Here is a 15,201-nt window from a genome sequence, read left to right on the forward strand (position 1 = left end):
AACACAGGTTGGGTAATCCTTGCCTCTGTGTCCTTAATAAAATCTAAAATTCCTGTTGTGAAAGCTAGATTTTTATTTTATGTCGGGACGAGAGGCTTAGATTATGCTGGTTCAAAGCTGATTCACCACAGTAGAAGTTGCATGAACAATGGGCTTATAATGAAAGTGCTTAAACATCGACTCAGATGATCAGTCAGTTGCCCGTAAAATATCTTCCAGCCGAGACCCAAGAACTTAAGCCTCGGAGGCTATGGCACCTCTAGCCGAATGAACGCTATACCTAGAGATGTCAATGCCAGCCTTCGCCATGACCCACCTGACCCACTTGGCCACAGTTGTGGCAGACATGGGCTTGAACAGCTTCTGAAGCACCAAGAGAATTGAAAGAGTCTTAGTCCGTTTTGAAATGGGAGAGAACAACCTACCAGTTAAGCTCGGGTCTCCCGCATCTGAGACTCTTCTACAAGAAACCAGACACAATGATAACAAAGCATTGTCTGGCCAACTGTAAAAATTCTTCAGCTAACAATTCAGCCTGGATGTAAACAAGTCCACATTGACAGGGCCCAGAGTCCACTGAATCACCTGAAAAACATGAAGTAAAGCCTCCAATCCCTGGGGTCCACTATAAACCTTGAGTTCCAATCTTCCACAATATTGTCCCTTCCAGGCAAGTACTTGGCTACCACCATAATCCTGTGACGAAGTCCGAAATGCCAGAAGTCCTTGGTGATGTCTGCAAACATCTGAGACCTGGTTCTGCCCTGTCTGTTTATGTAACGAAACGCAGAGACAGTGTTCATACGAAGGAGGATGCAACAATTGGCCTTCTTAGGGGAGAGGGTCTTGATCGCAAAAGAGCCCACCCAGAGCTCGAGACAGTTGTTGTGGAGACAGAGTTCTTCTTGCAACCAACGACCTCATCTGGAACATTCTCGACAACTGGTACCTCTATAACCACATCTGGAGCGGCACAGATGACTCATTACAGGCCTCCATGTGCTGTAACCACCACATGATTTCTGCCTTCGCCTCCTGCGACTTCGGAATATGGGAGCCATACGTTCACTTGTGTTGAAGATAATGAATCCTAAAGCGTTGGAGAGCACTATAGTGCAGAAGGCCCGGGAAGATTTCCTGGATGACAGAAGCCACGAGGCCCACCAGTTGTGCAACAGATCTCAACAAAAGTCTGCTTGCTCCTTGCAGATTTTAATTCTCTCTTGATCGCTTTCATCTTTGAAGCCGGAAGTAGCAGCTGCGTATTGATCGAATCCACATGAAATCACATACTCGACTTCTTGAGGTTTAGAATGAAGCCGAGGTCCTGCACAAGGGTGGTTGTTCATGAGAGATGGAGACGCAGAGTTGCCAGAGATTGGGCCATGATGATTATGTTGTTGGGATAAACAATCGACAATCAGTCTTACACCCTTCACTCTCAGAGCTTCGACAACCAGTTCCTTAAGTTTGGTGAGGGCCCAAGGAGCTGAGGATAGCCCGGAGGGGAGGGCTAGATACTTGAAGCATTGGGAAAGCCATTGGAATTTTAGAAAACACCTGTGAGTGGCGAAAATGGGGACAGTAAGGCATCCTTTACATCCAAATGGAACTTCCAATCCCCATCTTGGAGGAGATTGCACAGGAGGTGAATCTCCTCCATCTTGATGTGGCGATGGACCACCCACTGATTGAACTGTTGTCATCACAGCCAGAATCGCATACAAGCAAGGGCAGTGTCGAGTCTGAGGATCTCTGATGGATGATATTATCCATCTCAAAGTCCATAGTGTTATGAGGAAGGGAAGACTGAAAACCACCTGAGAGGGGACTAGTGGCGCTTTTACGCTTTCTGCTTGAAGGTCTATTCAAGTCGTAGTGTGGAGAAGGAGGGTCCGAGTCCAGGTGAGAGGCATCCTGTTTAGGGTTGTGCAACACTGTTCTGACACTATAGTTATGTTTACCCCCAGAATTTCCTGCAACATGTTTGCTATTGTGTCAGAGTGGGGCCGTCTTACCTATTTAGATTGTGCTTTGGGTGGGGTTGGAACATGAAGGCGCTGAAGAGGTGGGCGAGAAACTGTTTTACAGCATCCAGTAAACTGATCAATGCAGTCAGGCCAAACAACAGCTCTTTGCCATGGAACGTTGCACAGAGTTGTCAATGACCTCAATCGGGCTGTCATGAGTATAGTACCCCTCATCGTCTTCCTGTCAAAAGGCTCACAATCGGACATAAAGCAGTTCAGAAACCCCAAGTACTGACATCAAATGCCAGTAAATATCCCCAGCCAGAATTGAGAGGCGACCTCTATTTATGCAGCCCAGAGAAGGCGCCAATTCCTCAGCCGCGGAAGGAGCGCCAAGTGAGGAGGAAGCGCTGGCCGCATGGAGGTGAAAAGAGCACTATGCGTCTGTAGTTCTAGGCGGAGCGGCAGTAGAGCCAAGTGACCTGCTGACAGAAAACCGAAGTCGGGGAAGTGCTACACATGCTTAATAATTGAGGGAGTGAGTAAGGGAGAGGGAAAATGCTGCAAGTGAGAGGAACGGGCACTACTTTAGGAGGAAGCGTACCAGGCGAGACTCGCCGGGGCATGTGGAAGCAGACTAGGCGAGACACCAGCCTTAAGAAAACATGGCTAAATATAAAAATATATGTAAATAAACACAAGAAACAACAGATCAAATCGGTAATCAGCTGGTGCGGGACTTATCATTACTGCAGAGCAGTAAAGAAAGAGGTAGTCCTGATGGTGTGTCTCAGTTTTGGGGACTTTGGAATGAGATGATTGGTGAACTGTGGTAGGAGGTTTGGTACGAAGGGTTCATGGGATTTGTGGTTTATATAAAGTGTTTTCTGCTGTGTTGATTAGCTGCTAATTTGGAGCTAGTAAAGAGAGAGGAGCATAATCTGAGTCTCTGGTCCTGCCATAGAATCTTGATATCTGACAGAAAGGCAGGTGGGGCTGAGTCTGAATTAGTGGACTGGCAGACAGAGCCACATAGATTGTGGACTCTGCCTAGGCAATACCTGTTGGAAGAGCTCTATTTCCACAGGGCCCACTCAAGTTCTGTATCCTTGCATTTGCATTCCAAAAATTACTTGGATATGGAATTGTCTAATTGAACGCATACCTCTTGCAGGGTGCTGCCAATTTCTGCATGAAGCATGCAAAACCAGTGATGGATGGATTGCTTGAATAAATGTCAGCCAATGGTAAATACTCGGGCTGGATGCCTATCCATTGTTATTGTGCTCACCCTGCCTTCAGCTTGTCCCCAGACATATGCAAATCAGCCTTTATCCTGCTTCAGTGGGATCAGTCCACCCCTGACTACCAGGCCAGGTCATCCTTGAACTGGAACACAAGTAAACCAGGACATGCTCAGACCTTATTAGGGCTCATCAGCCAGGTCTAGCTTGGTTCCAGAGGCAAAGGGTGCATGGGACCCACGTCTCGACATACTCTTCTCACTTACAGCTCACCTCGAAGCATACAAAAAAGGGATCACTGGAATGCTTGAATAAATCCCCGTCACTTGTAATTACTTGTGCTGGCATCGCAGTCCATGATTATTTTGCACAAAATGCCACCTCAGTTTGGACCTAGCCATATGCAAATCAGCCTTGACCTTGCTCCAATGGGAACAGTCCAGCTTGAATTACTGAAAACTGATTGGGATGCGGCCCGAGTAATTAAAAAATTCCATCCATCCGTTTATTTTTGATGCTGAAAACTTCAGCGTGGGAGAGGGCACAACGCACAAAAGTTTTAAAAAGAAATCAAACTTTACAAAAATGTAGCTTCTCAAAATATTTCCTCTCACGTGCTGGAGGTACTTTGAAATCTTTCAGTTCTTAAGTTGAGCAAGGGTGCAAGTACGAAATAAAACTAGCGTTTATAATTTGGAAGAGTGTTCGATTAGGAGTGAGATAGAGGGAAGGAGCTAGAGTGAATTGGGCGAGAGTTCATTATCATTGAGATAGGAAATGCTGAAAGGAAATGAGGTTGGTCTCTGGATAAGTCTTTGAAATTCAGGTGAGCAGACTGCAAATAAATGCAACAAAGTGAATAAAGACGTGTTTATTCTGGATGCATAAAATATTTTCACTTTTACATTTTATTTATTTTTGTCACATCATAATTTTTTTTTAAATCACACATCTTAAAATAGTGGTGCCTAAAAATGGAAGAAACAGGTGTAAGTATCTAAGAAGCAAATAGGACCTTGCTGGAGGACCGGCTTCAGTGTGGTTTGTGAGGAGAGACTTATGATTGACTGTATGGTGTTTATCTACTGACTATCGATACAGGTGCGCATACTTTTCTTTAGTGCTGTGTCTAAGGCACAACTTAAATTCCCACTTGACTCCTGTCTATGCTCAGAATAGAGAATTCCTAATGGAATGCCACACAATGTTACCACTTCCAAATGTTATATTCCATTATTATTTTAATTGTAATTTCTCATAAATGTGTCCAATTTTGCAATACATTATTTATTAACTGCATCACAACTTTTTGTGTTGCAGCTATTCTGAGTTTGTTCAGGCCTCAATGACCACCACAGGCGGTGAGTAAATCAGCAAGGCATGTTTTTGTGGATGGTTCTATATACAAGACAGCAGATTTTGTATGCGATTCTGGCTGTGATGGGTAACCAATGGAAGTTATAAAGTATGGGAGTAACAAGGTCTTATCTACCTACAGAATGAACCAGTCTCGCAGCAAAGTTTAGGACCACATTGAATGGCGTGATAAATGTTTGGAAATGCCATCTTTGCAGCAGTCACAAAATGTTGATCCTTTTTTTCAGATGTACAATGGGAATGATGTGGTGATTTTATTTTTCAGGACAAGCAGGTGAACATTTGCAGATTTGTTATTCATTGTTTGTGTGATGGAGATTTGATTCCAAGATGAAGCTACGAGATTCCTAGAGATGTGGTTTCAGTTTGCTTTTGAGGGAAGTTGAGAGGAGGAGGAATGCTGTTTTTAGAGGGTTTAATGGGAGAAACTTCTCCTTCGTCTGTGTTTTATATTGGGGAGACAGAGTCGCAGGATGGAGAAGTATTGCAATGTTGAGGCTTTTACGTGTATTTGGGCTTTGTTTGCATATTGATGCAGAATTTCACCAGAGCCTTTTAGGATACGGCTTAGAGGCTCCATGTAGGGACTGAGTAAAGTTGGACCTAAAATTGAGCCTTATAGGATATCCATCGTAATTTAGAAATGTTTGAGGCGTGATTTCTGCTTTTTTTTTTTCTATGGTAGGTAACTATTGAAATTGTATTTATTTAGCGAAGTGAGCTAAAGAATGATGATGGATTCAACCCAGAGCTGTGACTGGGGGTGAGTGTTTGAAAAGTTTCAGCGCTCCGTCCATCATTCCCTTGTGCTTACTTTGTTCGCCCTATTTTGGCAGGTTATGCCCAGACGTGGGTCCCATGCTCACTTTGCCACTGGATTCAAGCTAGCCTGGCTGATGAGGGGTGTTACCCCGGAACCGGTCCCAGGATGCTTGTTTCCATATCCAGGGAATACATGGATTGGCAGTTCGGGCTGAACTGTCCCCTTGAGGCACGGGGTCAAGACTGTTTTGCATATAGCTGGGTCTAAAGTGGGGTTGCGAAGTGAGCTAAAGGACGATGCTAGATTCAGCCTAGATCTGTGACTGGGGGTGAGTGTCTGAAAAGTTTCAGCGCTACGTCCATCATTTCCATGTGTTTGCATGGATACATAAAATAAACAGATACCCATTAGCATCTAATCAAATAACTTATATGAAAACTGTGCAGTGACCTACATACATGTTAAGCATTAAATCATTAATGTGTGTGTGTGTGCGCGCGCACGTGTCTATATATATATATATATATATATATATATATATGTGTGTGTGTTAACCCTAAGTAATGTATACATTTGCTAAGCAGACTTAAAGAATAGCTATATATTTGTAAACCATAAGTAGTTTGTGTGTGTGTATATCAAAAGAATACTCTTTTAGGACTAGAGTGACGCATAAATTATGTAAAAAAGAAGCAGAGAACTCTGTGTAGCTCTAAAGTTTAGTAGGAAAGCAGCTCCTATATAGAGCATTCACAACACTAGCGACACTCTAGAATTGCTCACCTCAAATGTCTTCTTTCCTATCCGTCTTTAAGCATAGGATTGGCACAGTGGCATCCACGCCGAGATAGAAAGGGACAAAGTCTTCTGCCATTTCTACAGCAAAGTCTTAAAGACTGTGCTGTAGAAATGGCAGAAGACACACCCACTATTTTATGCTCAACAATACCAACCAAGCCAACCTGAAATGAGTAACAGAAACCCCTGACAGTGAGTCAACATGTGATCAAGACCGTGGAAACGCGGTCGAAACGCATCAGGCTGGGCACTTGCAGCTGTAATTTCTGGATGCACATATTTCTGCAATAAAAGCACTGCACTGAAACTCTACGCTGTGGTCCCCAGCTGTTTATTGCTGAGAATTCAACAAATAAGAATTTTGTGGTTTGTATATGTATGTATATATATGTGTGTGTGTATATGTATGTATATATATATATATATATATATCATTCCATTGCCCGAAACGCGTCATACAGCTATTGTGAAATAAACTGTTTCTGCCATGAAGTTTGGGTCCGTGACTCTCTTTCCGACCAAAAGGAAGCAGGAGGGAGTCTACTCGTTAATATAGATATAGAGCTATATATATTTTAGTACAGAGAAATGCACATATCTAAATACATGCATATAATCAAATTATACATGTTTCCATTCACAAGTATATGGTGTACATTTGTGTTTGAGTGTGGTGGTCATGTAGGAAAAAATCAACTCTTGAGTAGTCTTCTGAAGATAAGATAGCTTTCCATGGCTCTTATGCTTGAGAGTAATGAATTCCGTAGTTTGGCTGCTTGACCAGAGAAAGATGTACCGCCTATGGTTTTTAAAAAAAATTGTATTCTAGGGTTTTGAGGTGAGGTGCCAATCTTGATAGGAGGTTCTTTTGTTGTTGTATTTGGCGATTTTTATTCCTGATGAAAAGTGGTCCTGTTCCATGTATTGCTTTGAGGGTGATACAAAGCAGCTTGAAGGTGGATCTTCTGGCATCCTGTAACCAATGTAGGGCTCTCAGCGCAGGGGCGATGTGGGCTTGTGGCTTCATATGTAGGAGTAGTCTGACAGAAGATTTCTGAATTAACTGTAGCTTATTCATAGTTGGTAAAGATGATCCGTGGTAGCGGCCATTGGGTTAACAAGTTTAACCAGTACAAGAAAGAAAGTAGCTTGGATCTTGTGTGGAAATCCAGATGCTTCTTGTTGTTTTCATAGTAATTATGCTTGATCATGCTAACTTGTCCACCAGGGCATTCAGTGCTAATTTGGAGTCCATGTTAATTCCAAGGTTCTTACTTCCTAAGCTACTTTAGGAGGTGGTCCCAGATAGTCGGGCCAGGCGCAGAGTGGGTCATCATTTTTCCAGTTGCCACATGTGCATATTTTAGTTTTGAAAGCATTCAATTTGAGGTGGCTCCATGTCATCCATAGATCAACGGCTCTGAAGCAACTGAAGAGTTTTAAATTTCCTTTGTTTATTGGGGCTTTCCAGTTCAAGAAGTAACTGTGTGTTTTCAGCATTGTTATAGCATGTGAAGTGAAATGTATTGGTCATTGCTGGTAATGACTTCATGAAGATGTTGAAAAGCATGGGTGAGATGATAGAGCCTTGAGGGACCCCTGCTTTATTGAAGTATGGTTTGGATGAGGAAGGGGGTGAGTATGGATGACATTTGTACTGTTTTGAAGGTAGGATGTGATCCAGTCGAGAGCAGTTCCCTCTAAGCTGGCTTCGTAGAGTCTTTGGATTAACATGTCATGGCAACTGTGTTGAAGTCAGCTGACTAGCCAAAGAGAAGTAGTGCAATGGCCCTGTTCCGGTCTACTGTGTTTTTAAGGCCATCCCAGATGGTGATGAGGGCAGATTCTGCGCCTCTTCCTTGACGGAATCCTGTTTGGAAGTCTGAATGTATGGAATTATCTTAAATGAATTGCGGCATCTGGGTAAATGCTGCTCTTTCTAGTAGTTTGTTCAGGAAAGGTCCATTTGTAATACGTCTGCAGTTGTTTGGGTCACCCAGGTCCAGTTTTGTTTTAATGATAATGGGCGTATGTATGCCTTTTTTAAGCCATCTGGGAAGATTGCAGTAGTTAAAGAATTATTGATGATTTTTCTTACTTGTGTGGCAGCAGAGATATTTAAAAGAATGTAACATTTTCTAGAAGATTTGTGTTGGACAAGGGTCAGAAGGGCAACTGGCTGGCCTGCTTGCTTTGACCAGATCCATAAATTCACTTTGTTATAGTTGTTCGAAGGAATGCAAAGGCTGGATTAGCCTACTCTTGGAGGGGGATTGTTGTAAATGGGTTGGTGCTGGTGGTTTTCCTTTGTTTTAAATAGGAGTCCAATATGTTTGCTGTAGTTGTGTAATGATTTGCCAGTTTGTTAGTTAGTTCTTGAGTCATGGGATTAGTTCCTTCTGTGTGTTTAGGTCTACAAGATTCTGTGAGAATTTGATAAAATTCTTTATTTGCACATTTACTGGCACATGCATCAAGAAAAGCTTTTGCGAGTCCTTAATTGCGAATATTAAGGAATCGCAATTAAGGACTCGCAAAAGCCTATGCATGTAGGAATCGCTATTAAAATAGCGATTCCTTAACATTCATTAATTGCGACTCACAAATTGCGAGTCGCAATTCATGAATGGCTTCCCATTCATTCCTATGGGCCTCCAGGCCCATAGGAATGCATTGGCGATTGCGGGAGCAATTTGCGAGTACCAGTAGGTACTCTCAAATTGCTCCCGCAATTTCTAGGGTGCAAGGGTGTCGATATGACACCCTATTGCACCCATGTATTTGAACTCTGCACACATGTTGCATACACACATGCTCTAAGGGCATGTGTGTGCGCAACATGAAACTTAGAAAAATGCAAATAAGTGCATTTTTCTAAGTTTTAGCAAATTACCATGAAGTCCAGCTTCATGGTAATTTGCTCCCGCTAGTAGCGAAATCGCTATTTTTTAAACTTTCATGCATTGCATTTAAGGAATCTCATGCAATCGCTATTTAAGGAATCGCTATTTTGAGATTCCTTAAATAGCGATTTTTGCATTTGGGATGATGCATCCCAAATGCAAAAATACCGGTAGCAAAGGGGCAGATTCTGAGAATCTGCCCGTTTGCGACCGGTTTTGTGGTTGATGCATGTGCCTGTATGTATTTTGAATTCTGTCTGAATAGTACCTTTTTGAGTGTTGAATTGTATATTCTGTTAAGTTTGTGTAGTTGAAGTTTGCCTCGATTAAGAATGTTTTTGAGCCAGGTGTGTTGCAGCTTTGAAAGTTTGTTTTTATCTTTTTTAGTTCTGCATTTCTCCTAGGTGCTTGTTTTCTTTTGTCATGTTTTCTTGTTCTTTGTGGTATTCAGATATCAAATGCTTCCTGGAGCTACTCAAAGTTATTGAATGGAATTTATTGTGCCTAGATCTGTGTTGGAAGTTAGTTGTGTTTCTAAGTATTCAAAATTTAGTTGATTCCACGGTTGATGGGTTGAAGCATATTTGTGGACAATCTTATGTAGGTTCAGTGTGTCTAGGCCAGTGTTGATAGTTCTTGGATGCAGCATATTGGGTTTGTCAAACCATACGTTTAGGTCACCAAGGATGCATAGGTTGGAGTGTAGTGTCAAGGTTCGAAACTGTGTCTAGAAATGTGCCTGGGAATGTTGCGTTGCTAGATGAAAATCTGTAAAGAAGGAGGAACTTGGTGGAGGGTTGCATCTGTTCATGAGGACCTCACATCCTTGTATGGAAATGTCGTCCGCCTTGGTGATATTTATCGTTTCCTTGAATATAACAACTAGTCCATCCCCGCCTTTGCCTATGCGATTTTGTGTGATAGTTTGATAGCCTGGAGCAACGGCTTCATGCAACACTTGAGCCATGTCATCTCCCAACCATGATTCAGTTATGAAGAGTAAGTCAGGTCGTGTGTCACTGAGTAGGTTGTAGATGTGGTGCTTGTTTTTAGAGAGCGATATAGCATTTATTAATAGGCAGTCTAGAGATTGTGGTTTGGTGGTGATGTGACTTAGTTTGCAAGAAAAGTGAGCAGTACTCACTATAGGGCCTGCGTGTGTAGGTGGTGGAGATAGTGGTTGATAGTGAGTTGATAAGCTGTGGTGTTTTCGTAGAGTAGTCGTGTGTAATAGACATAGAGATGCGAAGTTGTGATGAGTGGCACATTCTATATTTTATGTCTGTTTAGGGTGGAAGGTGTATGGGTTTTGGGTGGCGGTGGACCATGTGGGTCATGATTTAAGGCTCTAAATTATGCAGTAGCTGAGAGGTGGGTGAGTGAATGTTGTTGTGTTGGGGTATTTGTGGTAGGTGTTTGTGAAGATCAACAATTTGGGAGTAAAGATGGTTTAGGATCTATATCGTTTGTGCAGTCCTTGTTGGAGGAGGTGTTTGTTTCTTTTTTGTGACAGAATATAGTATGGAGTTCAGGCCTCGAAAAACCTACTTACTATGGCAAGTCAGATTTTATGAGGTTAAGCTATTTTTAGCACCTTGTCTGGTGAACCTAAGCTGGAAGGAACAAGTGTTTTGTTCATTCAGAAAGTGAATGAGCAAGAAAGACTCCTTTTATATTGACCCAGTTGCTGTCTGTTAATGGACAGTCCAAATGTCAGTCTGTCTTTTTACTAATTGTTTTTTATCCTGTCCTGGAAAATAGTGTTTACTTTTCTTTCTCGTATTACAGTTAAATGTTTTTGTCAAATGAACTGTCTGACAATCATTGTTAACCAGAAGCTTTTTTATCAACACATACAATTTATAAACAGCTTGTAAATGAATAGCACAAGTATTTCAAAATCTATCCGAAATGTCAAAAGATTTTGAAATACTTGTGCTATTCATTTACAAGCGGTTTATAAATTGTATGTGTTGATAAAAAAAAAACTTCTGGTTAACAATGATTGTCAGACAGTTCACTTGACAAAAACTGTAATAAGAGAAAGTGTGATGCAAAGATTTAAATAGGACCAAAACAAATCAGAACACTTTACTTGGTAATGTGCAAATGACAAATATTTACAGAATATCGATTTCTAAACGTTATACACTATTTAGTTTTATCAGTAAAGCTACATGTCACTGGCAAAAGTTGTGGCTATTTCAATGGAAAATATGCTGATTGCATATAAGAGTAGTACCACTTCATGCTTCAGGTATGTATTTAATGAAAAGCAATAGTTTTTAAACCTGAATTGAGAAACATTTCTGCACCCGTCCTGATGCCAATGCCGTTAATGAACTAAAAGGGAAGTCAGCGGCCATGTGTATCTTATATGTGGCTAGATTTGTATTATACATGGAGCAAAAGTTTAGTCTATTAAATCAAACAAAAATGTTTTTTGTACAGCAGTCCTGCTGAACTCGCGTATTTAAAGGTGCTCCCATATGTGATCAAAAGAAAAAGGCGGCCCAGTGAATTTAAATATTTGCCAAGGATCACATCATTTGAAACCAGTTAATGGGCCAAGACATTATAATTCGGTCGAGTAGATTATCAAAGGCACTAGACCTGCAGGTCTAGTTACATTTTTATGATTTTTCAAGGCCTGAAGTTGAGTGTGTGTGAGATGCTGGTGTGTGTGTGTTATATGTTGTATTTGTAGAGTAGTGAGATGAGTTATTGATCTAGTGAATTTCTGTGAAGCATTTGAATGTAAAGTACTGTTGGTGAGTGGAAGTTGAGTCTTAAAGGGGGTGGTGCTGTGCATTGGAGGAGAGCGTATGTGGGTTGTTAGAGGGGATGGATAGAAGTTCTGAGTGTCTGTTAGATTTGGTAGCAGGAAGAGGTATCTGTGTGGTAAAGTGTGTAAGGTTCGTTTGTATGTTTTTGGTAGAAAGAAGAGTGGGGTTGGTGGATGATACGAGACGGGGTTGAGCGTAGGTTTGGTGGTAATATAAAAGGGTCTGTTAGGAGTAAATAGAGGGTAGAGCTGGTGTTTTGTATGAACAGGAATATTGTGTTTGAAGGGATTAAGGCTATGTAAAATGTGAGTTTGCATTGTGTTGGTGATGTGTGGATTTGATAGTGGTATAGGATAAAGTGGTGTTTTGTGTGAGAGTGAAGTTGCCATTGTGTGGTAGTTGGGGTAGTAGGGTGGATAGATGTGGCTTGTGGGGTTTTGTAGTGGTTGTTGAGACATTTAAGTGTGGATAGGGTTTGTTTGTTATAAGTGAGTAGTGTGCATTTGCTGAGAGCGTGTTTAGTAGGTTTGTGGATGGGTTAAGGTGGTGGTTAGTGAATGGAAAATAGGGCACTTTCTCTGGCCCTATGTCAAACCCAGTCCAAACAGGTAACTGTCCTTGTCCTCTCCTCCCTTGTCCTCGAAGCCCGGGCTGAGACGTCCTGAGCACCTTCGGTCAATGGGAACCCTAACCCTGCTCAATCACAGCCCTAGCCCTATTAGCCAATCAGAACCCAAACCCTAAGCCCCAAGTCCAATAGAATCCCTACCCCTAGAAACCAGTGGGAACACTAGCCCTATTAGCTAATCGATCTCAAACCCTAAGCCAAATAGAAGACCTAGGAACCAATTGGAACACAGATGCAACAACCAGTAAAAAACATGTATAAGGGGCCTGTGACCTTAAGCACAAACTGGTGTGCATGGGGCAGGGAGGTTCTCCTGAAGCTAGAATCTCCTTGGATGCAGACATGCTCAATATACACTCTGTAGTTCCTCTTCATCCCTGCAGGTAAGGCCCAAATCTAAAGTTACTGTAAATATTGCTTTTTTTGCACTCCAATCACTTTTTCTACCCTCGAATGAGTGCTACATACACTTTCCAAACATAATTTAAACCTCAAAGCAGATTAAGCAGTCTCTCAAACACACTCTGGTTAGGCTTTGGGGTGTGTTTTTTGCCTTTTTAGCTTGTAAAAGAAAATGGGAGGTTGGCTTCTAGAGGCCTTACTTAGCACAGCATAGGCGAAAACCAAGAGAGAAATGTAAACAGTCACAGGTAGAAGACAACAGCAGTTTCAAAAGTTCAAATTGCACAGAAACCAAGAGATAAATGTAAACAGGTAGAGGTAAAGAGCAGTTTTACATTTGCCCTCACAAAGTCTGTATTCTTACCACCTTCTTTGTCCTTGCTTACTGGGCTTTTTAGGGCTCAGAGGTTCTGGGATTACAAAATGGAGATGTCTGTGTTGGGGTTCCCTCCACAAACGTAAAGGCCTCTGAAGGTGTGTGGGCCAATCAGTAAAGCACAAACTAGTGTGCCGGGGACAGAGAGGTCCTCCCGAAGTCAGAATCTCCTTGGATATAGACAGGCTCAATCCACACTTTGATTTCTTGTTCATCCCAGCAGGTAAAGCCCAAATCTAAAGCCACTAAAAATACTGCTTTTCTCACACTTACATCAGTTCATCTAGCCAAAAATGAGTGCTACATCATGGGTGTGGAATTTAATCAAATACCTACTTGTCCATTGGACAAGTTGCTTTAATAAATCTACTTATCCTGTAAAAAACAATCTACTTGACCCGTAGGTGCTATGTAGTGTGGCGACAAATTATGGCAGCATCTCATTGTGTAAGAGCTCTGCTAATAGCTCACTGATTATACCAGAGCTAATACTTTAGCGGTGTTCGAATACTAGAAATTCCCTAGTTGCGGTCGGCAATAGTTCAGGGTTGGACTGTCCTTTTGAGTGTGTGCAAACCTACTAACTTGCATAGTTTAAGGGATTTCACCAGCTCTTTACTAATCTTTTTCTATACTGAGAAAGGTTGGAAATTTGCTCCTGACAAGAGCAGAAGTAAAATTATTTCCAGTGTTGGTAAAAAAAGTGGTTTTAGGGAAAATTAACTTGCAAATACTAAACAGATTGTCGCATGAGCAAATCTACAAATGTGCATTTGCTCATGCTAAAATACAGTTCACAAATATTGTCTAGGAGTACGATTTCCCGGTCTACTTCTGTAAATTCTTATGAATTCATGAAATACATGAATCTGCACTAATGCAAAGACCTACCATGGGTGCACTTCTGTGACCATCTTTAAGAATTAGGCCCCTATTTAGGTATGGTGTTAACCAAGACCTTTTATTTTTATTAAAATTCACTCACTCACCCACCCATCCACCCCCATCCATCTGCTGACCTAACTAAGAGTGATAGCATTCTGCTCTTTCATAAGGAGGATATCAGCTCACAAAGGACTTTTGTTTAGTGCCAGGAACTATTGTGGCAATGTCTGCTTTTTGAGAACAAAAAATATTTTTGCTTTTTGCCAATGTTTGTTACAATGGTGAGGGCCTGGCTGCTCCCACAATGAAGTTTTATAAAAACTGTGTCAAAACAATACTCGTTGACAAAACCACACAACTGACCACCTATATCAGACCTAGTGGCTTTGCCAATGCTCATTTATTTTCATGTTTTCCATAATCTTGTTGACAGTGTTCACACTGATTTTAACATTATGAATATTTTTGGGAGATATTAGCACGCATCAACAAATTTTACTAAATTATGCTTCAAAGAGATGGTAGCTAAAGCGTCACAGTAGTTTAGCCTTTTTTTCCTAGTTGCATGTTTTTGTTAACATTTTATTTTGAAAGCAAAGAATCATCAATCTTGCTTTAAAGCTTTTGCAAATATTTGCATCTAAAGAGAGCACTCTGGGGGCCTTGTATGTAGGCTCATATTGTTAAACTTTGAAAATGAGTGTATAAATCTTTTTACTGGAACCACTGTTGGCAGTACACATTCATTTAAAGTGCTCACCCTACTGATAAAGGCTTTGCATTAATAAACCATAAATACAAGTTCGAACAACATTAACATAGGACCCAAACATTACCTCGACCTCAGACGATTCCCTTCCCTGCTCTATAATGTGGTACTGTAAACTGACAGCCAAAGGATTTATGCTGAAGGTGGTTGGGCCTACTTGTCTCAAGGACAAAACAAACCTGAAAACTTGTTGTCCATGACCCTAACAATATGTCCTGGGCATCGGGCTATAGGAATTTCTACACCTCTGCTACATACACTTTCCAAACACAATTTAAACCACAAAGCGGATTAAGCTGC

The 15,201-nt window shown here is 41.4% G+C and overlaps 1 protein-coding gene across 2 annotated transcripts in view; it reads left to right on the top strand.

The window, feature by feature from the left end:
• KLHL28 (kelch like family member 28) overlaps positions 1 to 15,201 on the top strand; it is a 230,082-nt gene that overhangs the window by 60,569 nt on the left and 154,312 nt on the right. Inside the window, exon 2 of one of the 2 annotated variants that reach the window (XM_085626940.1) lies at positions 4,535 to 4,575. The exons of the other annotated variant lie outside the window; for it this stretch is intronic. The gene's annotated coding sequence lies outside the window, so the exon portion shown is untranslated. The remainder of the gene's footprint in view (positions 1 to 4,534; positions 4,576 to 15,201) is intronic. 2 annotated transcript variants of the gene reach the window in all.

Source organism: Triturus cristatus, chromosome 9, assembly GCF_964204655.1.
Source record: "Triturus cristatus chromosome 9, aTriCri1.1, whole genome shotgun sequence".
Classification (NCBI taxonomy): Eukaryota; Metazoa; Chordata; class Amphibia; order Caudata; family Salamandridae; genus Triturus; species Triturus cristatus.